Here is a 27,456-nt window from a genome sequence, read left to right on the forward strand (position 1 = left end):
AGTGTACAGTTGAATCTCAAAGCTTAGTGGTTGAAAATAATAGATTAAAATTTAGTTATGAAATGAGGAGACTCACACTATAGGACAATTGGTTGAAGAATATAATTGGCATGTCAGCCATCATACTGAATATCTTTGTGTACATTACTTAAAGCCTTTTAGTTTATGTCCTCAAAAATAACATTGAAATATTAATCACAACCAAGGATGAATCTAGGAAAATCTTGACAAAAGTTCTTTGGCCTACATTCAGTCATAGCATGAATGAAGACACAAAGACTGTGATTTCCTACCAAAAGAAGTGCATGAAACTACTCAGGAAAATATGAAGTGAAACTTCAAGTCAAATTTAGATGATTGTGAGCCTCATTAAAATAGCTGTGACAGTTATCTCCAAGTCTAATATAGTCAATGAGAAACTAGTGACACCCACTGTAACGTATGCCTTTTTCTGAGCAAAGTAATATTTTCTAGGCAAAACTGATTCATAAAAGGAAAGCATTATATTTTTGAATTCTGGTACATAACATGTATGTACAATGTGTTCCAAAAACAGGGCCATCTGTCCAGATAAATGAAGCCAACTTTAGGAAAAGAATCAGCCTACTTGCTATAAAATCTGTCATCTAAGCTTAAAGTTTATAAAGCTCACTGATGCAAAGAAATGGCAAAATGTGAATAGAAAATGTATTTGGGTATTTCCAGGAAATGGTAATAATATGCAAATCTGATGCCACACAGTAGGGCACCTTTATGGTGAGTGAGTACAAGTTGATAAAGAGGAGAGACAGATGCAGATCTGAAGAGGTAAGGACAGTGAGAAATAGAGTCGGGAGGAGGCCCTGATTTCCGGCTATACAACTATGGTGCTGTCTGGGTCTGGGCTGCTGCCAAGGGCCACGACTTGGTTCATTTCCCTGATGCAGCTGTGGGAGTCTGCATTGATGCCCATGGCTCCTGTTACCACTGAGGGTCCAAAGGACACCTGTCACCAGGACTACTATCTATGACCAGGTTGATGTCTAAGAGATTTGCACCCATAGACACCATATTGATATAAGATTTCTGTTCCACCACCCAGGACCATGTTGACCTCTGGCCCAGACTATGTCTTATTCCATGGCCCTATGTGGCTGTGAGTCAATATTCATAACTCTTGTTAACACCGAAGGCTGTGCAGATGCTTGACATCCTAGCAGACACTTGAGGCCATGTTGGTCTTAGAATGTCAGCCTGCAGCTGGGGATATGCAGATAGACCTAGGTGGCCCGTGATGACACCCAGGGTAATGATGTTGTCCAGTCCTGAATGGCAACCATAGGTCACATCTGGGTCCACAACCTGCAGTGGGATAATGCTTTTGCTCACTGTAAAGATTTGTCACTTCTATTGGTTTAATAAAATGCTTATTGGCCAGTAGCCAGGCAGGAAAGATAGGCAGGGCAAACAGATTAAAAGGAATTCTGGGACGAGGAAAGACAGAGATACATTTATAACTGAGATTCAGAGGAAGAAAGGTGAGAATGCTTCACTGACAAAAGTACCACATCATGTAGCTAACATAGAGAAGAATTATGTGTTAATTTAAGTTGTAAGAGGTAGTTAGTAATAAGTCTGAACAATAGGCCAAACAGTTCTTGAATTAATATATGCTTCTTTGTGTTTATTTGGGACTAAACAGCTGGAGGATTTGGTGGGACAGAAACTTCTATCAACAAATGGTACCCAAATATTTGGCAAGAATTTTCACATAAAGCCTGAGAAAGCTTTAAAAAAAAAAGTATTCTAGATAGACAAGAACAGAGCCAAGGGCAGATTGGTGACCATCTTTACTCTGGTAAACTCTGCTTGCTGGCAGAGAGCAGAGCTAAAACTCCTTCAAGAGAGGCTTCCTGACTCAGCATTAATTGCAAAAACTTCTCATCTCTTTTAAGAGTCTGCTACCAAACACTTAAATGATGTTTATGAGTAGCCAGCAGAAGCTTGTTAGTGGTAGCATAGACCTTGAAACTCCACAGAGTTGTGGTAATAAAGATGGTTCTCACCAGTACCTCAGCCATGAAGCTAGACTCTCAGAAAACTAAGCAATGGGGTGGAGCCAGCTGCAAAAGCCACAGCTTCAATCTTAGCCATATCTCGTAGCAGACTGGAGACTCGTGTGCTCAGAAAAAGATAGAGAGATCTATAGTAAAAACAGATTCAGATGAAAAAAATCTAAATAGCTTACAATGTGTATATATATAGGCTTGTGAGAGAAAAGTTAAAGGTCAGAGAAAGTTCTTTTAAAAAAGAAATAGAATAGCTGGGCATGGTGGCACATGCCTTTAATTCCAGCACTTGGGAGAAAAAGACAGTTAGACGCCTGTAAATTTGACGTTACCTGGGTCTATAGAATAAGAGAAAGGACAACAAAGACACACAGAGAAACCATGTCTCAAAAAAAATCCAAAAATTAAAAATAAAAATAAAAGAAATAAAGTAAAAACAAAAAGCCACATAAGAAACTCAGGATACTGTATGTTATTGCAGTGTCTTTGAATTGTTTGACTTCTGAGGAATGAGCAACAGCTCCTAAAAGACATTTTATTATAAATGCTTCTGGATTAACCCAACCTATATATTGTGAAAATACCTTGACTTCAAAATTTAAATCAAAAGATATGTTACTTTGGAGAAGAGGTTTTGCTTTTGTTTCCACAGGAAATGAGAATCTTTGGATTCATTCTTGGTTAAGAAAAACAAGGTTTGAAAAAGGAAGACCCCCTGAAAATTTTCATTGGTAATGGATGGCCCAAATGACCCAATGTTTCAGAGCATCTCTGCTGCAACCTCTGAGTTCTATATCCAGAAGAGTTTCAATGCTGCTGGCTGAGATGATTCAGCCTCACAGAATACTCAGTCAGGACTTGACTATACTCCTGAATTTTTTTTTGGGTCGCCATAAGATTATCATTGTCCCTAATCAGCAGGAATTAGTCTAAAATCTACACACACATTCCCCCAAAATGGATGATGGATGTTTGTCTTTTTTTAGTGTGTTGGTTACAAGTTGTTATGAAAAGTGGTCAGGAAAAAAGTTAAGCAAAGGTGAAAAGACTCAGGAACTTGTTTTGAAAAGAAAAAATGGGAGCCTGCTATGGGATAATGGTTTTGTACACTGTAAAGATTTGTCACTCATATTGTTTTAATAAAATTCTGATTGGCTGGCCAGTAGCCAGGCAGGAAGTATAGGTGGGGTGACCACACTGAGAGAATTCTAGGAAAAGGAAAGGCAGAGATGTAGTCAATGGCCAGCTAGACAGAGGAAGCAAGATAAGAATGCCTCACTGAGAAAGTACCAAACCGTCTGACTAAATATAGACAAGAAAAAATTTAAGTTGTAAGAGGTAGTTAGTAATAAGCCTGAACAATAGGTCAAACAGCTTTTAATTAATATAAGTCTCTATGTGTTTCTTTGGGACTGAATAGTTGTGGGACTGGGCAAGACAGAAACTTTCATCAAAACGGCCCTACTGCAGTCAGGATTTGTGCCAAAGTCTGTGGTTCCTGTTACCATCAAAGGCTTAGCAGATACCTGGTGTCTGGGCTACTACCTGGGGATATGTTGGTATTGGGACCCATGGTGATTTAGACAATCTGCAATGCCCATTGGGGCCACAATGACATCCAGCTCTGCTTGTGGACATGGAGCAAGCCTGGTTCTGTGATCCTACCACAACCAGAGTCTTTGCTGATGTCAATGGCCTGTGTTACCACAAAAGGCCACAGTGATGCTCAGTATCTGGGCCTCCACCTGAAGTCTTCTTGGTGCCAAAAGGCTGTGCTGCTGTTGGGCTGATAAAGATCTGAATGACATGTACTAACCCCTGACTCCATAGCATCACATGTGCTCAGGCTGCAGGTGTGGCCATGTCTGGGACTGTGGCTATCTATAGTCAATATCTACATTAATGTCCTATTTTAGTTCATGAAGATAGCTGGGATTTGGACCCCCACATGGGACATGTGGGTGTTTGAGGGCCACACTGTAGTTGGGTCCATGCTGGTATGAGTGACCTATACTGACAACCAGAGTCATAGTGACATCAGGGCCTAGGGTGCTGGCCAAAGACCATGTCTGGGTCCATGGTCCAAACACACCTTTGGTCTACATTGATATCTGTGGCCTGTATTGTTACAAAGGGCCATGCAGACATCAAGGGCCTAGGCTATCAACTAGGGTCATGTTAGTATCTGAGGTCTGAGCCTCTGCCTGGACCATACAGATCTGAGTGACCTGTTCTGCCAACTGGGGCCGTAGTGTCACCCTGAACTGGGCTGCTGCCAAGGACTATGTCTGAGTTCACAGCACTCATGCAGCCTAGGTCTGTTGATGTCCATGACTCCTGTTACTATCAATAGCTGTGAGGCTAGGGCTATACACAATTGGCCTGCCCCTCACTGATTCAATCCATTGGAGTGAGAACCATGTACCTCCCATGGGCAGCATAGTAGAGTTGACCCTGTTCATGGGGTCAGAGGTAAGCTGGTCATATGGGCGGCAGAGAAAGAGAACTGCCCCTATTTCTTCCTTTATATGCTATGTGGTGGCAAGGGTAAGGGAAATATGCCCCCACCCCTTGACACCTGCAGCAGGTGGGAGATCTAACTTTAGGGACATGAGAAGAGCTGTTCTTGTCCTTCACTATGTGTACCAATTGGGAGAGCAGACCTTTCACCATACTTGGACAAAACAGAAAAGCTGGCCTTGGAGGTGTGAGGGCAGGTGAGCCAGAACTTGGTGTAAATTGATCTTATTATGCTTAACCATGTTCCTGCATATCTAATCTCTCCAGGATTTTTATTATGAAGGGGTGTTGAATTTTTTAAAGTTTTTTCTACATCTAATAAGGTGATCATGTAGGTTTTCCTCTTTTAGTTTGTCTACATGGTAGATTACATTTACTAATTTTCATATATTGAACCATACCTGCTTCAAGTGATTCAAGTGGATGAATCCCACTTGATCATGGTAGATGATCTTGATGTGTTCATGAATTTAATTTGCAAGTATTTTTTTCTGCATTTTCATATCTATGTTTATGATGGAAGTTGTACTGGGATTTTCTTTCTTTTTGAATATTTGTGTGATTTGACCAAGGTAACTGGCAAATTGGGCAATATTTCTTCTGTTTATATTTTGTGGAATAATTTAAAATGCATTGACTTTAACTTTTCTTTGAAAGTATGGTAGAGAAATCTGTGCTAAAACTGTCTGGCCCTTGGGTTCTTTCTTTTTTTTAAGTTGGAAGATTTTAATGACTGTCTCTATTTCACTAGCAATTATAGGTATATTTAAATAGTTTATGTGATCTTGATTTAATTTTTGTAAGTAGTGCCCATCTAGAAAATTATCCACTTCTTTTAGATTTTCCAATTTGTTGGGGCACAGATTTTTAAAGTACATCCTTATGATTTTTTGGATTTCCTTGGTGTTTGTTGTTGTGTCTATGTTTTCATTTCTGATTTTGATAATTTGCATGTTTTCTCTTCTCCTTTTAGTTTGACTAGAATTTCCTACTGTGCTGATTTTCCCAAACAACCAACTCTTTGTTACATTGATTCTTTGTATTGTCCTCTGTTTCCATAGTTGATTTCAGCCCTCAATTTGATTATTTCTTGCCAAATATTCTTTGGTTTTGCTTATTTCTTTTGCTCTAGAGCTTTCAGGTGTGTTTTTAAATTGTTCATCTGAAATTTTTTCAATTAATTTATGTAGGCATATATTGCTATAATTTCATTGTGTCCCATAAATTTAGGTATGCTATATACTCATTATCATTTAAACCTGGAAAGTCCTGCATTTCTCTATTTATATATTGACCCACTTTTCATTTGCTGGAGTGTTGTTTGATTTCCATAAGTTTGTAAGCTTTCGGTTGTTTTTGTTGTTGCTGATGTCCAACTTTAATTTGTGTTACTCTGATAGTATGCAGGGAGTTAGCTAAATTTACTTATATCTATTGAGACTTGCTTCTTGTCTCAGTATGTGTTCAATTTTAAAGAAAGTTTCATGAGGTGCTAAGAAAAGGGTATATTCTTTTGTGTTCAGATAAAATGTTCTGTAACTATCTGTAATGCTCATTTGGTTTATAACATCTATAAGCTCAAGTATTTCTCTGTTTAGTCTTTGTCAGAATGACTTCTCCATTGGGAAGAGTGGAGTACTGGAGTCTCCCACTATCAGTGTGAGGGTAAATATGCAATTTAGCTGTAGCAGTGCTTCTTTTACAAACTTTGGTGCCCTTGTGTTTTGGTTAGAAATCCATTTTGTTAGATACTCAAGTGGGTACATCAATTTGCTTCTTAGGTCCATTTGCTTTGTATATCTTTTTCCAATCCTTTGTCCTGAAGTAATAATGTATATCCTTGATGTTGAGGCATGTTTCTTGGATGGAACAGAAGGATGGATCAATTTTTTTCATCCATTCTGTTAGCCCGTGTTTTTAGTGTGTAAAATGAGTGTGCTCTTATGTTAGAATCTGGGTTTGGGATGATTATAAGTCTGATTTCTGGCTTTGTCTTTTTTGGATAGGTGTTTTGCTCCTTGGTTTCCTGTTTTCTCTCTGAATATTTGGAGAATGTGATAACTATGTGTTGCCTGGTTACTAGTGTGATGGTTTGTTCACAGGAAATGCCAGCTGGCATTGGAGTCTGGGATACAGAGATTGAGTCAGGTGTAAGTGGTTAGGAGGGGATGGTTTGTGGAATCCTCAGGAGATGTGTATGAAGGACAAGGGGAAGCTGCAACTGGTGAGCTGTTGCCACACTAGAGACAAGACTGAGGGGATTGGGTCTAGAGGAGGAGAAAAAGAGAGAGAGGCAGGGTGTGGGGGAGGTCTGAAGATCTACCTTATTTTATGGCTGGCAGGTGCTATTTCTTAACAAGCACAGGTTCATTCTTTTGTGAACGATAGCAGTGAAATCTCATGAAAACAAGTTCATAGTGGAGTTGTAAACCTTATATGTCTGTATTCTACGTAAGACAAACAGTCCCTGGACCACCTTCATTATACAAAATATTCTTAGTGTAAAAGAATGTCTGATTTATTTTTAAAAAGATTTAAAATGAGACTGAAAGAACACCCTCTGATGACTTTCTTACTAAATGGCTATTCTTGAAGTAATTCAACAGTTATAATCTATTTGGGAATTAGGAAAAAAGAAACTTTCTGCTAAGAATATACCATAAAACACATCCAAAATAGGATTTTCAATGTACCTGAGAAGCCTCTCTCAACAGACTTACTATTGAAAGTAGCCATATAAGGTCATTACTCAGTCATACACTTTTTACTTCACATTTGTATGAGTCAATTCTAATTTAGGATAAATATGACCACAGGCATATTTCCATATATGGTTTCTTTTGAGGATTTCCAACAAGATATCATTTAGTTTCAAAAATATAGCTAGAAAATGGCCAGGCTAACTGAATATCTCATAAATATTGAGATTTGTGAGCAGAATAAAGATGTGAAATTTCTTTTTTACTGGCAATCAATATGGTATTTCTGGTGGGTTGAAAATAATTTTACACATGTTAAAATTATCTTTCATTTGTCACTACATTAAATAGAAAAGTTATATTAATCACATGTGTCTTATGAAATAGCGTTAATATATCCTCCATGGAGGCATCCTTCTTTTATGAAAAGTCGTTGCTTGATATTTTATGAAAAAATACAGAGAATGTGTTCTTTCTATGGGCTTGGTTAGTATATTGTACACATTTTCACACTATTATGAACATTGCTATAAAAGGATCTGTTGCTAGTTATATTTTAATATGATGTAAACTTTAAATAGCCTTTTCTATGTAGAATAATCTACCACTAGAGAATCATAGTAAACTAGGTAAATAAAGTGTATTTTTCTGCCATAATTCAAACAAAACTTCACAACAGGTGGCTCTAATTAGTATACTGAATATAAATGAAGGCTATAATTTTAAATAGTGTTTTCTAGTAGAAATGTAGGTGGAGGGGTTGTGCCTATATTCTTTGAGTGTGAATGGATAATATGTATCAAACCAGTTCTGATTTTTCATATCATGCTATCCTGAAACAGTGTGACTGTTAACTTCCTGAGCTCTCTTGTACTTTGGTCATGTTTTGCTTGAGAGTTAACACAACCAGGCACTACTAGCATGTTGCTTTAATTATGTGCCAAGATGTTACCTTAGTATTGAAAATGATGTCCTCCACTCCCTCTCATGCATCAGGGCTGTCTTCTCAGTTTTGAACCACTGTTACTCTATTGCATTCTCACTACAGAAACACAGCCTGTTCATGGGTGTTGCTTTCACTTGTGGGATGCTGTCTTTAAAAATTTACTGATTATCATTTACATCTATTTGCTTCATGTCTTATTCTTTGTATGAAAGGATTTCTTCTTACCTTTCAGTTCTGTTTCCTTTTAAAAATATTTTTATAGATGATAAAGTGTTAAAATATTTTACTTACAAGATTTTTTTTTAAAGTGAGTTTAAGGCTAAAATCAGGCATTTACTTAAAACTTCCTAGTGGTATCCTAGGAGAATATATAACGGAAGCTGGTTGTGATCATTTCTGATTTTTTTTTTGCCTTCAAATTCTTTTTATTAGTTCTTTTTATTAGTGTTGTAAATTAGAAAAATTTACAACAAAGAACTAAAAGATATTATAGACCAATCTCTCTTATTAACATAGGTATAAATGTTTTATATTAATATTAAATTATTTATTTTTATAATTTGTTTATTTTTATTTTTTGTTTTGTTTTGTTTTTGGTTTTTTTATTAATTTATAAAAATTTCCACTTCCGCCCCTCATCCCAATACCCTCCCACTCCCCCACTCCTCCTCCTTCCTCTCCAGTCCTAAGAGCAGTCAGGGTTTCCTGCCCTGTGGGAAGTTCAAGTTCTTCCCCTCTCCCTCCAGGTCTAGAAAAATGAGCATCCAAACATACTAGGATCCCAAAAGGCCAGTACATGCAGAGGAAACAAGTCCCAGTGCCATTATCAATGGCTTCTCAGACCTCAGTTAGAGGAAAATGTGCTTTTGCAAGCCCAGTTCAAAAGACTAGAATAGAGGGCTAGATTACCAACAAAAGTTTCCACATGAACTAGTAAGCATACTATAATAAAGAAAGGCTTAATAGGAATGCCAAATATTAGAATTCCGAGGCATTCAAATAAAATTCTTATTAATTATTCAGAAACTTTTGTTTATCATGTGAAATTTCCTAGTACGCAGTCCAAAATACTATTCCTGGTGTCTCAGAGTGTAAGGCACTGGCTAATTTCTGTTTACATGGATTTGGTATCCAAGCCCAATAGATACACACACACACACATACACACACACACGCATTTTCATTCAAAGGCAAGAAACTGGGCAAACAGTCCATGAAAGCTCTGTTCCTGTCTCCTTTAGCAGCCATGACAGAATCTCAGTCAACCGAGAAATGTAGCTTCTATTCTGAGCTTCCCTGCAATCAACTGAAAATCAGTTGATCTGTTTGAAAGTAAACAAACAAGCAACAATTAAAACCAGAATAGTTTCCCCAGTCAGATACCCTGTGTACATGGGACAACACAACTTTTAATTCATCAGCACTTTGAATGGAAATGATTCTTTCAAATTTTATACAATAAGAAGCTTATATTAATAAGACAGCTTTATAGTATTCCTATAGACTCATGTTTTATATCAGGAGCTTTCTAAGTGCTCTAAGTCATTCATTATTGAATATATAATGAATTTTGTGATGGAGGAAAATGATCGATTGTTTCAGTCATCTTTGTTGCAGAGGATACAGTTCCACTGCTGAACAACTTAACAGCTTACATGGTTTCAGATACTGTGAGGTGTCTATACTTACCTGGAAAATTCGGCCACATGTGATGGTAGCCGGCCCTGTGGTCATTTGGAAAATCAGCTGCCATGATGGAAGAAGAAAATTCATTTAGATGTCTGGCAGTTAGCTGTAGCTTCGAGCAGATAGCACAGTATAGACTGGCAACGAGAGACCTGTAGTATCCTCCAGAAGACTCCCCAAGCACCTCTGGATTCTCACAGATTTTTTTTTTTCTGGTTATCAGATGGTCTTTTATTGAAATATTTTCTCTTGCTGCTTCTTTGCTAGCTGGACATTCCACAGCACCACTGTTGATGTCATCAATGATGTCATGAGGGTGGCGCCCACCCACATTGCAGCCCACAGACTGTGCAGTACCCAGGATCTCTTTAATAGTTCCAGAAAGTTCTCTGGCTAAAGACCTGTGTCGCATCTGCCAGGCAATGTTGACGATCTCTTCGAAAGTGATATTTCCGCTGTGTTTAATGTTCTTCTGCTTTTTCCTGTCTCTTGGTGGTTCCTTGAGGGCTTTGATGATCAGGGCAGAGGCAGAGGGCACCACCTCAATCTGGGCCTGTCTCTTCTGGATGGTCAGTTTCACTGTAATCCTCAGGCCTTTCCAGTCACCGGTTGCCTTGGCAATATCATCACCAACTTTTTTCGAAGACAGAACCAGGGGGCCGATCTTGGGGGCCAAGGCGGATGTGGCGCCGACCTCACCTCCGGTGCACCTCAGGTACACAACTTTGATCTTGTTGGGGTGGAACTTGGGCGGCATGGTGGAGGCGGCTGGTGTCCGATGAACCCGGATTCGGGACGACCGAAGAAAGTTGTACCATTGCCTCCTCCAAGCCGAAAACCGAAAGCTTCTCACAGATTTTTAACGCTAGCAAGTAGAAACCCAACTCCAGACTTCCTAAGGCCTTCCTGTAGAACTCATTTCTACCACATTTTTTGGTACCAGCAAATCTCAAGGTCATCCCAGATTAAGTATCAAATGGATGGTAAGGAAGGATAAGCGACAAGCTGGACTCTGTGAAGTAAGCACAGACATGTCCATAAAGAGATGGAGAAATTTGTTACAGGATATTTAGAGAAAAGATGTTAACAATGTCCCATGTATAAAATAATAGAAACATCACAGAAAAGTGAACCATTCCCTGATGAAATTTAACTGAAATTATACAAAAAAAGTCCTGTTTATATAATCAGAATTACAACGATGACTTAGTTCTCTATCAAAGATATTATTTTTTAAGAGACAATAAAATTATAGGCTGTACAAAACATATTTCTTATGATGGTTTTTATTCATTATGAATTTATTTGGTGTTTTTCTTGGTTCAAATTCCCATTATACATTCAATTTACATAACTACAGCTATGTTTATCTCAAGGGTGGTCCTCATCTACATACCTAAAGTAGACTTCAAACACATGCTGTTACATATAATACGTATATTTTTTAAAGTTTTTATGTGTATACATATATGTGGAATATGTACCTACATGACTGTTTACATGTGTGTAAGTGCAATTTTGTATATACTGGAAGGTGGGAAATTAACATCGGTGTCTTCCTCAACGGCTTTACAATTTATTTGTTTAGGTAAAGTCTCTCATTGAATCCTGAATTTGCCGAATTAGCTAGAAAATATTATTTTAGGGCTTCCCTAACTCTGTGGCTCTGGGAATTTGCTCTCTGATCTTCATACTTGCATAAGTGTGTGAACAAAGAAAACTCTTTGTAAAGCTATAAAGACGAAAGATTAGCCCATTCCAGATTCTGAGGATCCACAAGCAACATATGACTTTTACATTGATTTTTCTTTAACTTGTGGAACTGAGGAAGTAATGCTGAAAGAGATAAATAAAGATAAATCAAATAAGTCTTTACACATGAGTGAAAATCTGTTCATCCTTGAAGTCTGCATTAATTGTAAGTCTAATTAGCTATACTAATTATTTGCTACATATGTGGTAAACGAGTATGGGACAAAGTAAGTTCCAAATAAAATATATACCATTTTAGGAAATATGAGCAATTAGTTTTCTATTTGGTTTTCCCAGAAACAATTTATTTTAAAGAGACAAATCTATTTCTACAGATCTACAATATTTTAGTCTGTGTATTTTATTTTAATCTTTAAGTATTTTAAATGTATAGATAATTCTAGAAGAGAATACAATTTCTTAATCAAAATATTTACCCACCTAGAGTGAGAGCTTTGGAAGAACATTTCATTTCATATGAAAACAAAACAAAAAATCTTGTAAAAATGGCAGCTATACAATTTATATAACATAAAAGTTACTCTTATATGATACTTAGTTTATATGCGGTTTTAAAATAAAGAAAAAGGTACATCTCTTTATACAGATTCCAGCCAAGTGAAATGAAGACATTAAAATGGGGAACTCATTCACTTAGCTCCAAATTCAGGAAGATGCCAACTGCTGGAATCAAAAAAATTAATCTATATTTTATGCAGTCCATAAATGCTCTGGGATGGAAGTAATTTTAATTGATTTTGTTCTTAAGGCATTGAGCTTTATTTTTTATTTAGAGATACATTGTCAGTTTCACTGTTACAAATAATGAGGCCAATATTCAACATGTAAGATATTATCAGCAATTATGGTTTGAAGCTCTTTTGAGGATACATTTTTAGTGTAACCAAGACATTCCCTTTTAGTATAGGAGATGCATTCAGATTGTGCTTTGCCTTTTTACCTGCGAATAACAGATTTCTATTTATGTTATTAAGAACTTCTCTACAGCTTTTTCCCTTTCTAGTTTTCTAGTGATCAAGTTCTTGTGGACATGCTACTCTGAATCACACCCAAGTGGGAACTGCATTACCCAGCTCATCTCTACCACCACTTCCTATTCGAAGGACTCAAACCTTCTCGTAACTTATCTTCTCTTGTCTTATTTTCCTCTCAATACAAATACAGTTGATTCCTTCTTTAGCAATACGTTTCTTTCTTTTCTATATCACACTGTAGTATTGCTATTTATTTTAAATAGAAACATTTCCTATGTGGAGAGAAGAAATTCTTTAGACTTGGGAAGCTAAGTAAATATTTTAGAATGCTCAAAAATCTTACAAACTGTAGATAATTCTGGAAACTACCAAACCTACAAGGTTCATAAGACCTCTTTTCAAGGTTATATTACCAGACAACAATTACCATGGAAAGGGAGTTTTTAGTGGAGCTATAAAAATGTGTTGCATTGAGTTTCATGGATAAACCTTTTAAGAGTAGTTGCCCAGACTGTGGTAAAGTTTCTGGAAATGAAACTACCTTTAAGTTAATCATGCTTCTTTAACAGACACCAATAAATTCAAAGTCTCACCAAGATAGCCTTTTGTAATTGTTTGGTTAGTTACCCAATCTCTTCCGGGGACAAATAGAAGTTAGTCCACACTTTCTTCTGAAAAGTCAGACAATGAATATTTTTACTATGACTCAAACACATCAATTTGTATAATTTGTCCCAAGTCTCAAACAAATTGACTATCAAGAGATCCTCATCAAAGCTAATGCAACACACTGTGACTTCCACTTCTCAGATACCAGATTTTCCCTTAAAAATCACAAAGGATTATTTGAGTGAGGTAACCCAGACCCAGAAAGACAATTATCACATATAATCACTCATAAGTGGTTTTAAACATAATACAAACAAACCCAGCCCACAAATTACAATCCCAGAGAACCTAGACAACAATGAGGACCCTAAGAGGGACATACATAGATCTAATCTACATGGGAAGTAAAAAAGACAAGATCTGAGTAAATTGGGAGCCTGCAGACCTTGGGAAAGGGTTGAAGGGGAGGAGAGAGGAAGGGAGGGGAACAGAGAAAACGGTAGAACTCAATAAAAATCAAAAAAAGAAAGAAAAAAAATAAAGTATACACCAAAGCTAGAAAAAAACATCACAAGGGATAAACCTACCATGAAATACAGGGATCTGTGGATCAGATTGTTCAAAACTCATTCCTCTATCAGCAGACATAGAAGTTTTTACTTAATACAAATGATTCAATATTTTCTGTGGAGATACTATATATCTAGCCCCTATTGTTGCTGTAAAGGTTCAGTGAGAACATAAATTCTAGAACCATGGCTAGTATATCACACCCAAATATCAGCAACTAAATTATTTCCATGAAAAATATCAATATCGTTATTACATATTCGACTTCATTTCTCATTTCCCTAATATGATGTTGGGAAGCCTTGTCGTAAGCAGTCTCAGTCCATCATGGCCGGGCAGCTTTTTTCCAAAACTCAAGAACAGGGGAATCCTTCCCTCTCAGAGAAACTTCCTGCTCTCTACCTGCCTTTATCTAGAGATTGTCCCTGGTCCTGGAGTACTGACCTTATCTGAAAGTTGTCTCTGAGCCTGATTCCCATTTAACTTTAGTATGACCCTTGACACAGATCCTTGCTAGATGCCTTCTTTACTGCACACATGCAAATTAAGACATATATTAGGAGCTTGGCTATAGGACCATGATGCCACATACAAAACCTTGTGATAGAAGGGTGCCACATGTTGCAAATTAGAGTTTTCAGCTATTGATAGATAAAATGTAACTTAAAAATTGATCCACATTTGTTCTATAATGTTGAGAGAGGAGACCAGAAGCAAATTATCACAGAAATGGACAAATTCAGTCTTAAATTGAAGAATGTATACCATGAGGAATTTCTTGGGAAATATAAGTTGGAAAAAACTAATGCATGGGAGCATGAAGAAATAAAAGCAAAAGAAAGACCATGGCTCAGGAGAAAAAAAGCTATAGCTAACCATTGGTAATCTTGGAAGGGCAATTTGTGAGAATCAGTTCTCCCCTACAATGTATATTCCACAGCTCCAACTCAGGTCACCAGTTCTGCCATCCCAGCAACCTTGCATATTTTCAAAAAGAAAAAGTTTTAAGTTTATGGATTAATATTATGTTTTTCATTTTTTGATACATCCATAACTTCAGTTACCATATTAGTTTGTGATCAAAATCCGTAGGCACAATTTTAATGTTACTGATTGAATGAATATCAGCGAGCAGTGATTTATGAATCTTTGTCATCTTGAGAAGCCCTGGGGACATGGAACGGGGCTTAGTCATTGACCCACTCATAATCAATGCAAGTGTGCATGATTTTGATGAAGACATCAGAGACAATTTACCAAATGAGCAAATGACCCCAACTGAAAAGCATAGCTGAAGTGATTAGGGAATCACGTTTCAAACTTATTTTGACATGTTGAAAAGTTATCCAAAACCAAGTACAGTGGCATTAAATAGGAGTTATGTAAAATTGTACATCCAGATTTTAAAAAAAGATTTAGTATATATAATATGGGAGTATAAATGTCCCCATAGACATAAAAAGTTATGACTTCAAACTACAGAAGATACATTGCTCATATATGGTCAAATGTCATATATTTCCAAAGGGCTTTGCATCAGAGTCACCAAGGCTTATTGGCAAAGCAGCTCCTCTCCAGTTCCTGCAGGCTACTACCTCAGAAAGAGGATTATTACATTACTCAGCCCCTATTTCATTCACTTTTCTCAGAGCCATGTAAACAAATGTCAGTTTGCCTTATATAGGTAGCAATGATAGACTAAAGTAAGGATGCAGCCCAAGTCAAGCATGCTGACTCAATGAGTTTATTGGGTTCACTCATAATATGGTGGTTATGAAATTGTTTGTGGGAAGGTGAGTGACATTCCACCTCATCAGGAATGATAACCACATGGAAACTGTGTCATGGAGTCTCACTTTCCATTAACCTTCAGTTAATATATGTATCTTTTAAAAAAGAAGCATAAGTAAAATCTGTCAATGTTCTTTTAGAATATTCCTGTGCTTTGTACTAAGTTGAAGAATGGTAATGGACACCATGCCATCTCTCAACATTGCAAATGCTGCTGTAGATTATAAACATCATAAATATTTGTTACAGAATCTAGTTGGAAAAATTATCTATGGATCTAGGAATGTCTTCTTACTGTTAGATGAGGATAGCCAATGATATGTCTTGTTGCAGGGACAAGAATAAAGGAATTCTTGTTTCTAGAAATGTAAAAAAAAATAACTCCTTTGATTTGGAGGATATTATATAAACATCAGTTGCTTAGTGAAGGGTTTTTGGGTATCATCAAACTCGGAAAATATGGCTCCATTACTGGAAAGAAAATCAGCACTTTTGCCTGTCATACCATGTCACTCAGTGTTTATCTACAGTCATCAAGTGGGCCTTATGTGGAAGCCTTATAAAAACTCATAAGTTATCCACACCATCAATGAAGCAATCCCTCCTCATGATGTTAAAATGCCACACCTTCCATTTCTTTTCCTTTTTACAAAGCAGACAATGCCTGTTTCTTACATCTCCAGTGGGTGCAGTTTCTGTTTTTTTCAAAGCACTGGTTTCTCACAGTTATCACTCCTTTAGAATCCTTTCTTCAGCTTGGTATTTCATTGAAGTAGAAGACTGTTATGTGTCAGGGACATATGCTATTTTAAGGGTTAGAGTTATCACACAGCCTTGCTTTGGGGTTTATAATCTTTCGGCCAAGTCTCTTGAACCATCTGTTTTATAACTGTTGTTCAGAATCCAAAGTCAAACTTAAAGTTATCTTGGCTCAACTAAGTTCCCACTGCCTCATTTTTTTCTGGAATATATTTATTAATAAATATTTATCAATATTTGCCTTTAGGAAAGCATTTGATGACCTTTTGTCATAATAAACATCATACAACATTTATGTTATCATTGAGTTTTATCTCTCAAATCTTCTTGTGACTCGCTCAGTACTTCTGTGATTTGCTTAATTTCTAGTTTTGTCTTCTTGTTTTAGATTTGCATTTTGGAACAATCTCCTTTTCATTAAAATGTTTTCATTTTTTCCTTTATCAGTTATATGCCATACTTTATTTCAATAGAGTTCCATGCCATTCATTATTGCATATTTAAAACTCATGCTACTCCCTAAGAGAATAATGTGGAGGCAGAAAACTTCTATACTTGCTTGCCCCATCACGGCCTTACTGCTTCTATATTTCTTCCTGTCCCTCACAATTATTGACTGTTTCATTGACGTATGGTCAGGGGTGAACAAGCTTAACCTGTGTGGCCTGCCAGAGATAGCTTTTCCCCTTACAGAGTAAGGTTATCAACATTTCAAAAGTTACTGTCTTCTGAGTTCACATATATTTTAATTTTTGTCTTATAGCATAATTAAATTTCAGTCATAAGTTTCTAAGGAATGTTTCTATGTCAATATACTGCACATAAAACATTTTAAGTTTTGATGTAACATGTTTAATAGACCTCAGAATACCATTTTAATGGATTTCAAGAAGTCAACAGCACCAAAGTTTATAAGGCCTTGGGTGGTTGTTAGGTCTTTTAACAAATACTTAAATCTAAGTTTTATTCATGACAAATTGACATCATGCTTTTACTTCATATCTTTGTTGTAAACTATCTTTCCTTCTAAATTCCACAATAATCAGTTACTTTAGCTACAGTTTCTAGGACTAACATTTAAAAGCATCACATGCAAACCATCTCATAAAGAAGAAAGCTGAAATTTGACCTTTTGGGTAACTTTTTGTTTAAACTGGAGATAAAGTCTTAATTTAATCCATTTTTCTTTCTCTAGTCCCATATTAAGAACCAACTTGAATCTTTGTATTGGGCGTGCTAAAAGTAGTCATTTTAACACAAAATAAACATGTGACACTGAAATAGCCACAGGGTTGATACAATTCTACATATGGACTGAGTTTCGTAGCATGAATCTTAGAAACAGAATGAGATATAAACAATGACGTGAGAACAGTTATTGTGAACGCCCATGACACAATTGCATTAAATCGGAGTGTATCTGGTAAAAACAAAGAAAACAATTTTTAGCTCTAGTTAACTTAGCAGGAACAAGATTAATTCTTGGGAGCTCTGCAAACCAACATTTTACATCCCTGTCTGTCAAACTACTACTATAGTTCCTTCACCACTATAAAACAAACCCAGACGCAGGATGGGATTTTAGTTTCAACTTCCACCTGGTGGTCAAACTCACCCATAACCCAGCTTAAATTGAGGACAGAGAGTGTTATAGCAAAACATTAGCTCTACTTTCTTTAGTTTCTAAGAAACTAACTTATTTCAGTTCCTAAGATTATATCATTGCAGGGAATTTGAGGAAAGTGAATTTTTTAAAAGAAAAAGAATTGCTTCTAGATAGAGAATATGGCCTCTTTCCACCTCCAATTCTAAGGAGCTTCTGCTGTGGTAGAACATATTCTCTCTCTCATGGTACCAGGCATTGCAGATGGCTCAGATCCCAGTCAAAAGAAGTTCTAGGAACACTGACTTGACCTTCCTGGGATTACTCACGTACAGCAAAGATTTTAATCACCACCAAGGATTAACATATTTAATACTGTCATCAGAATTGCTTCTGGGTGAATGTCACCATCTTTTTTCTCATGGGACCACCACCATCTTTGAACTGCATGCTATCTGAAGTTGTCAGAAAAGAACCAGTGTAAGGTAGGTGTCTTGATGCATGGTGGAGAAAGCTGGGCGTTCATCACTCTAAATTTCTGACATTTACTGTACTACAGTCCTAGACTTCATTCATTCCCTCCTTCCTGGGTGGAACTTGGATTAATAACCATGTGAATAACATGTGTGATTTCTGTTGCATTCTAACATTAAATTGTATATTGAGTATATTTGTTATTGCAATTTGCAAAACACTTAGCTTTATTCCAGATTTTCAGCTGAGTTTCTACATACATTAATTATCACTATATAAAATTTGCACATGATGAAACTAAAACTCAGGTAATTTTGTAGATCACTTCAGATTGAGTTTTTAGTTAAGTAATGGTCAAGGAAAGAATATAATACAGATTTTTGTAAATCAAAACCTATTTACATAATGTCTCTATAGTGTTACTCTAAATTTGAAGAGAATAAAATAAACTTGATGATAAACATTGAATGCCTGTAATCTCATCATGCAGATGGAAACAGACAAATTTCAGGAGTTTACTGGCCATTTAGACTAGTCAAATGGTGAGTTCAAGGTTCACGATTCTGTTTAAAACAATATGGCAAAAACATCTGATGTCCTTTTATAACATATATATTTTTAAGTAATGACATGCAAACCAAAACACTCACATGGTAACATACACACACTCTCTGAATAAGATAAAAGAAATCGAGGATCACGTTGAAAAAGACAGGCAGAGTACAGCAAAATTTGAAGCATTTAAACCTTTGTCCAGTAAACTGAGTTTTGAAGAAGGAAATATCAGTGAAATATTTGCAGGCTTGCTGGGTAAAGTGGAACTGTATCTACAAAATAGAATAAAACTTATCCTGGATGCAGTTGCACATGATCCTTGGAAGAATTTCAGCTCAGCATTAGCGATGTTTTTCCTAGCAATGACAGCTGTATGTCCATGAACTGTGTCATTTATATTCTTCTCCCTCACTCATACAGCACTTGTCTCCCACCATATGCTAGTCATTCCAGTAGATTCATTTGATACTATGATATATTAGTCTTAGTTTAAGTCATTAATAATTTCCTTTCTAGATGAGGAAATAATCCAAAAACTTTAAAAAAATACTCAATGCAGGACAATAGCTATAAAATTTTCCTGAGGTGGAAAACAATGGCCTACATCTCAATCTTCCAGGGGAATATGTTCTAAAATATAGCTTTCTTTAAAAGTTTATTTTAAGTAGATTTTGGCTGGTCCAGAATAAAGTGCAAAAAAACAATATAAACTAATTTTTTCATGTATAATTTATTCATTTCCTAGAGTTTACTTACATGTCTTACTGATGTTAAAGCTTTTTATAAAATGTTGTAGCTTTGCTGATGGCTTATTTCTATTAATTTATGTTGTATTTGATGTTAATGTACCTACGCTATAACACAAAACTTTAGAATCCTATGCTTCCATCCATTCATAAATGATGTGTTTCTAGTCTGCTAATTCTATACTCTAACTCAAGTTGGATATTAAAATTCAGAAGGATTTCATTGTACTACTGTACAGCACTTCCCATGGAAAAGGGTTTAGAGGTCTCTAAGTCTCATTTCCTGACCACTACTTAGGAGAACACAGAGAATACTTCCCAGGAGCAAGGACTGAAAGATTTCTATATTATATTCATACAGTACCTGTAGGTTATTCTCTTTTATTCTTCTTTAATTCTAATTCTCTTGTTCTAATTGCCTATAATTCTCTACCTTTTAATTCTTTAGATCTAATTCTGTAATTCTAGATATTTGGTTTAAATTCTCTTTTCCAACTCTGCTTAACTTTTTTTATTCAGCCTAAATGCATTTTTCTTTTACAGTAGGCTTGAGACAATAATAAAAAAATTATGAAAGTTACATGTCATTGGTCAAAAGTACACTCCTTGGGTGAGCAATAAGGGCAGAACCATTTACCGTGGCAACACAAAGTTTCAAGGTTTCTGGAGTAAGACTGTGACCAGTGACCAGTGGGCAGCAGGGGGAGTGTGTAGTGCCTGGGGAGACAAGCTTTGAGACACAGGGCTTTTACCAGTCAGATTTGGCAAACAAAGAATTGGCATAAATATTTTAGGCTGCTTTGTGTAATAACCTTGGTTAGACACCTGCAACTTTGACCTTGTGTGTAGCTATCATTTTAAACTTATGATCTATTTACAAAAACCTTTAGTCTACTTTGAACTTGCTCTGAGGTAAAAGTGAGCTAATTTTGTGCAGTTTGTCTTAGAATAATGAGAAATTATGTCTGGTGTTAGTCTGAATAAAAGGAACAAAGCAGGCTTTTACTGTCTTACAGATTTCGTGGGACAATAAATCTAGTTATGAAGTATATCTTAGTATATTTTCTTTATATTAAAACTATATAGCTTAACAAGAAGTCATATTGCTGACCATGGAAAGATATATGTGCCCATAAGACTGAGATGCAATGATGAGATTACATACATATTTCATATGAAGCTACACACTAAAGTGCAGGTATTGGGGAGGCACCGAAGCGGCTTTTTTGCACAAGTGACATTACAAACATGAGCAATAGCTTCCAGAGCCAGTGGTCCCACAGTGCTTGCCTTAGTGGGATTCTCCTCCATCAGAGAAGCATTCCTCGAATGGGTTGACATCTGAATACTAGTTGTCACTTGCTGTATACATTCACAGCTTGTGACAAAATGGGAAATTAGTATATTCATAAAAGACAGATATGTGAACACAATATGGTTGTGATAATCAATTTAATCTTTCTGAAATACCAAGTATCTCAAGAAGTATGACAAAACGGACAACTTCCAAAAATGGATACAGAATCCAATGGTCTTTCCTTCCATGCTAAGGGATTTTGATGTGCTGTTGTAGGCAACTGTCAAAATGATTAGGCTACCCATAAGAACAATTTTTCATATGGATCCTCAAAGTGTTGCATGATGATTTATATATATATGTGTGTGTGTGTGTGTGTGTGTGTGCATGTGTGTATGTATATATATATATATATATATATAATATTACAGTTTGTGTGACTGTTACAATTTTAGTTCTCATCTGTCTACACACAGTAAAACATTTATGTTAGATAGTTTTTCACTGTGACACCAAAAGATATTATCAAAAGGTATGTATTTCTGTTCTATTTTTGGCAGAGAAATTATGATCTTCTTTGTGATTTAGAAAGATGTAACCTCATGTAGGGGCTGGGTTAGGAGGCCTAACTGTGCTCCCTATCACCTGTGCTCTGGGACACAGATGACTTAGAATTCTAAGCAGAAGTTAGTTTCCAAGAACCTGGAAGGCTTCAGAAATCCGTGCATCATTGGCAATTAGACTCTACACTCCTGTTGCTGAAATGTCCTTTTCTACTCCTAAGATGTATTAATTTTTAAGGGAACACACATGTGGAAAACTAGTGGATATAAGAACTACAAGTGTACTTACGGTGCTCACCATTGGAGCCCACATCTGTAATTAAATATTTGAAAAATAGAGGCAAGAAAATAAATTATCGAAGACCAGTTTTATCTACATAATCAGTTCAATGTCAACCTGGATTACATGAAATTTTCTCATCAAAATGAATATAAATTAATAAATGAATAGATAGATAAATGCGTAAATACATGCTACATATCTATTTTCGCTGCTGCTTTCCTGTTTTCTTCAGACAGATTGCATACTTTCCGGCCTTTTTCCTAATGTGATCTCTCTCAAAAGGAGCACAGAGTACTTTTTTGACATTACTTCCTTAGAATAAAAGCTATCTTCTAACAACACAAAGCACATTATATGCCTTCATCCATGTAAAGCTGAATAAAACCTGCTTCTGTGTACCAGTTTCCCCCACAGATTTTAGCTTCAAGAAAATATCTGTACTACAGGCATCTAAAATTCTATCAACAAAATTTACTTAAAGTCTAAGATAAAAACAAGAATCACAAGAAAATACCATCTTAAAAACTTTAGTAAATCAATGCTTTCAAAATAATATTTGAAAGAATGTGATTAAAATGATGTCAATGATTCAAAGAAATACCTCTCAGTAGAAAAAAAAATAATACTTAGAAGTGTATTAACACATTCTAGCTAAGAAAGCTGGATTCTCCATCGACAAGTAGAACTCTGAATACAGATTTTCCAACTGATATTTGGTGCTGATGTCATTTGGCTTTTAACTTGGATTTATGGCTAGCTACAGTTACTTTTTTAGATCTGACAATAGGAAGTATGAAAAAAATAAGAATGTGCTCTAAAACAAATTTCCCCAACACAGGATAAAACTGCAAAGGAGAAATGACTCAGGCTTCTCTCCTTCCTGTTTAGTTGATGATACCAATAGAGTGAACTAAAATCCTGTGTGGCAAGTTCCTTGGAATTTCATATTTCCATGCTGTTCATATTAAGTATAATTTTTCCTGGTGCTTAATCTTGTTAAATATAGAAGAATTTTCTGCATTTATTACTACCTTCAAAAACAATTTGTTTCATGTGAAAAATAAACACTGAATGGTCATGAATTGTAGAGTGTGGGATGACTCTGTGAGTATGTATGTCTGGGGTTGGCTCTACTTTACGATTCTATTATCAGAATCACACCAATAGGTTAAGTGAGGAAGGTGTTAAATTGAAGTTAGTTTTAGATAGATTTGAAAGTAATGGAAAACACCTATATGTTCTCAGGTACAGATCTACAACTGTGCATATCTGTGTGCTATATAAGCAGTTTTTGGTGCTGAATTCATTATAATGATATTATTATAAAGCAACAAAAGGTCACATTTTCACATAACCCAACAACTTTGTGGCTTTGTGGTGGCAAAATATGCATTCGCTGTTTTCAACTTAATGGCCACACACAATGTCATTTCATGAGACAGAAGTTCATTAGACCTTCTGTTCAAGTACCTTAAGGCCACAGTTTATTCTAACTTTGCAATTATCATTGACAATTTTTACAATCAGCCAAATTTTTCAATCTCAGTGGGAGCAGTCGCATAATTTGTGGCCTTTTTCCTCTTCTCAGTTATAATCTCACATTTGACAAAAAGAAATAAAATGAAGGAATATGGAAAACATTCCAGTTTAAACATGTCATTTCACTTTTTCAAAGTCAACGGGGGATATGGAGAAACAGAAGATATTAGCACATCTGAATTTTTATAGACAATTTGCATTGGTTTGTGGTAGAATGTGAAGTTGGGAGAAGGTAGCTTGTTGGTAACTTTCCTTATTGATCATACAATGTAAAACACCCATTTTTTTAAAGCTCTGAAATCTGTTCAGTCTGAGTTAAAACCTGAGCTGCATCCTCCTAGGGATATAGTTCCTCTGAAGTTAATCTTGAGAACAACCAGCTTAGAATTCAGCTCATGAGTTACCATTACAAAGTCTGTCTGATAGGAATTTAATTTACTCCTGGCAAAAATCCTGGAGTGGGTGCATTACAAACCTGATAGTGAACAGAGCCTGTGATTTGAAGACAAATAAAGGCAGATCTATTGCTATGAGGGATTCCAAGAGTTTGATTTTTTTGGTTGTTGGTGCACACTGGCCTAGACTACATTTTACAAGATAGCATACATTTGTAAACAAATATAAAACAATGGCTACTCTCCATCATTTCCTAAGATTAACATCTGAAAATAACTCACTTTAATCCAAAGCTAAAAAATATTATTTCTGCCCAAGAATGTTGTTGCTATTTTGTTAGTATGGATATGCTTAAAAATTAGCATAAAACTTTGAAAATAAATGCTTTTTTGGTTGTAAGCCTAACAATGAATGACTGAGCCATCTCTCAAGCCCACAATGCACAGAATGTGGGACTTCTAACAGTGAGAGTGGAGAGAGAGTCTCTGTCTCTTTCCCTGCTATTGAGACCTTTTTTTCTCCTACTAGCTTGCCTCATTAAGTCTTTATATGAGTGTTTGTGCCTACTCTTGTTTTGCCTTTTTATGCCGTATTTGGTTGATATGCTTGGGAGGCTTGCCTCTTTCTGAAGAACAAGAGAGGAGCAGTGTATCTGTTGCGAGAGGGGTGATGGTGGCAGCATGAAGGAGTGGATGAAGGGGATGATGTAGTTGGATGCATTTTATGAGAGAAGAAAAAATTTAAAAAGAAGAACATGCTTATAAATTAAATGCTTATAAATTATAATATTAAACCAGCCATGGGAACAAAGCAGAGAAAGGTTGTGCATGTGAAAGAAGAGAGAGAAGGAGCGGGTTAAAGAAAGAAAAGAAGCAGTATTCGCTTGGAGGAGGAATATTAATAGTCCTCTGGGTCTATGCTGACCTGCAAACTCAGCAGTAAATGGAACTTATAAATACTGCAAAAACTACATGTATCTTCACTCTTTAGCAACCACAGGTTGGAAAGAAATTTTGTTGCTCTAGTGCACACCAATGACCCAGCTTCCGATCTTTACAAATCCAGTAACTAGATAAGCAACTTAGAATAAATCAATTTGTCTTCATGACTTCAGAAACAGAGAATAATATCATTTTTCAAATGTTGTGACAATGTTTAAACAATCTACATATTTGACTATCCAAATTATATAGTAAACATTTTATGTGTTTTATATTATATACACATTATGTATACATATATATGTGTGTGTGTATACACAATATATACACAAACATATGTATGTATATATAATTAGTCAATTGTTCATCTCACTTATTATGTTCTGAGAAACAACTCAGTCACACACTCTAGGAACATACAGCCACTGATGATAATAGAGGAGAAAATATCATCAAACTCACTCATAGTGTGTAACAATTTGTGGTTTCCCCAGCCCTAGTCATTTCTTCATGTAATACTGGCTACTGCTATGAATTTTCATAAATTATTCTATGAGAAAATTTCCACTAAAGCAGCCAGTAAACCACCAGAACATTTTAATACTATGTTTTCCTTGTCTCAGGATACTGTAGGAGAGGTAGGTCCTTTCACAATTTGCAACACGATGAACTTCTCAACTTTCTACATAATAAACTGTATATTTTAGTTGTGTTAAACTATCTGCGCCAAAGTTAAGGTTATCCTGCAAAGTGATGATGGTTGAAGATTTTAGACCTGTATTCTTTAGCATTTTAATTTTCTTGAGCTGCTCCAAACACTTCATTACATGATACCAACAGTTCCTCCACAGTTGGCAATGCGTGAATGTAGAAATACTATAAAGTAAGGTCACATTCGAATTAAGCTGGCATCATGTCCACATATCTACATTTCAAGTATTTTAATGGTATTTAATGAAGAAAGTGCCATAATATTCAGGTAGATTCACATTGTGTAATTTTCACAAAAATATATAAAAATTATTCATGGAGTATTCTGGATATTCTTAATTCTGTTTTCTTAAAAGAAGAATGTGTGGGGGCATGTCACTTGTCTGCTAAGAGAGTGAGGTGCTTAGCAACAAGAATCAAAGCTCAAAAGTTTAGAGCAATAATGTCCAAATGAATAAAATGTACCCAAAGAGCATGTTTCTATATGCCAGACTCCAAGCCACCTCAAAACAAACCTTATATTTGATCTTATATTTGATCATTTGATAATTAATTTTATTAATATTAATTTATTTAATTTTTAGAAACAAACCTTAATTACATTTGTTAAAACTGTTATCCTTATAAATTCAACTGGACACAACTTCATTGCTATCTACTTTTTACAATGTTTCTATTCACGCCTACTTAAATCTGTTTTTACTGATCATATATTACAAGAAGAGAATTGATATGTGGTTAATTGAACAAAATTGCTGCTTTTTTCTGTAAATTCACGTGTGTTTTAATCTAGGAATATTGACTTTCAGTTTGGTAAACAGGTACTTCTCTGGGTGAGAGATTAAAGGATTTGTCTTTATTTTCGAGTATAGATAGATTTGGATTTTTCTACAGGATGTCCAGATATATTTAGCGGCTGAGGAAGCTTGAATTCACAAAAACGTTTCATGGACCAGGTGGAAGAAATGGTTAAATTTACTCACATCTGTGAATCAGGATTCTTTCCCCAGCTCCACATCTTTTCTTCAAATGTAAAAGGAAGAATAATAGAATCAAGCAAGGGAGATCAGGCCACAGGACCAAAGCACTACTCAATTGAATTCAGGCAGTTTTCTAACTATTCTGAGGGGTCTAGATTAAATGTCAGTCGTGTGTGTGTGTGTGTGTGTGTGTGTGTGTGTGTGTGTGTGCGTGTGTGATTTAGTATGGGATTTCTCCTTTCTAATACAGAAGTTGAATTGCTCCTAATAGAAAGTGTTTCAGAAAAGGTCAGGTCTACATGGTTGGTACCTTTTCTTTTACTGTGGATTTTACTTCTTTTTTTTTTTTTTTTTTTTTATTTTTTTTAGTAAATTTTATTAAATTATAAAAGTTTCCATTTCCACCCCCCCTCCCAACACCCTCCCACTCCCCCTACTCCCCCTCCTCCTCCCTCTTCGTCCCCCAGGGCGGTCAGGGTTTCCTGCCCTGTGGGAAGTTCCAGTTCCTTCCTCCTCCCTCCAGGTCCAGGAAGGTGAGTGTCCAAACAGACTGGATCCCCAAAATCCATTATATGTAGAGGAAACAGGTCCCAGTGTCATAGTCAATGGCTTTTCAGAAAGACTTCGGGTCAGCCACAGTCAGAGAATCCGGCCAAATTCGGAGAGTCTGGTTAGATCACGTCCTCTTTCAGTCCCAGTCCAACTGGCCTTGGCAAACTCTCATCAGATCCGTTCCCTTGTATCAGTGGGTGATGGCATCCCTCGCAGTACTGACTTCGTTTTTCATGTTCTTCCTCCTTCTGCTCCTCATTTGGACCTCGGGGGGCTCAGTCCCGTGCTGCAATGTGGGTTTCCGACTGTATCGCCATCCTTCGTCAGATGCAGGATCTATGGTGATAAGCAAAATATACATCAGTATGGACATGGGCCACGGCCGATTCAGGCACCCACTCCTCTGTCCAGAGAGCAATCTGGGGGATCTCTCCTTGGACC

The 27,456-nt window shown here is 36.2% G+C and overlaps 1 pseudogene; it reads right to left on the minus strand.

The window, feature by feature from the left end:
* Window positions 1-1,140: 1,140 nt before the first annotated feature.
* LOC125391391 (large ribosomal subunit protein uL11 pseudogene) lies at window positions 1,141-10,725 on the minus strand (annotated as a pseudogene).
* Window positions 10,726-27,456: the final 16,731 nt, after the last annotated feature.

The sequence above is a fragment of the Myodes glareolus genome, chromosome 16, assembly GCF_982192425.1.
Source record: "Myodes glareolus chromosome 16, mMyoGla1.1, whole genome shotgun sequence".
Taxonomy (NCBI): domain Eukaryota; kingdom Metazoa; phylum Chordata; class Mammalia; order Rodentia; family Cricetidae; genus Myodes; species Myodes glareolus.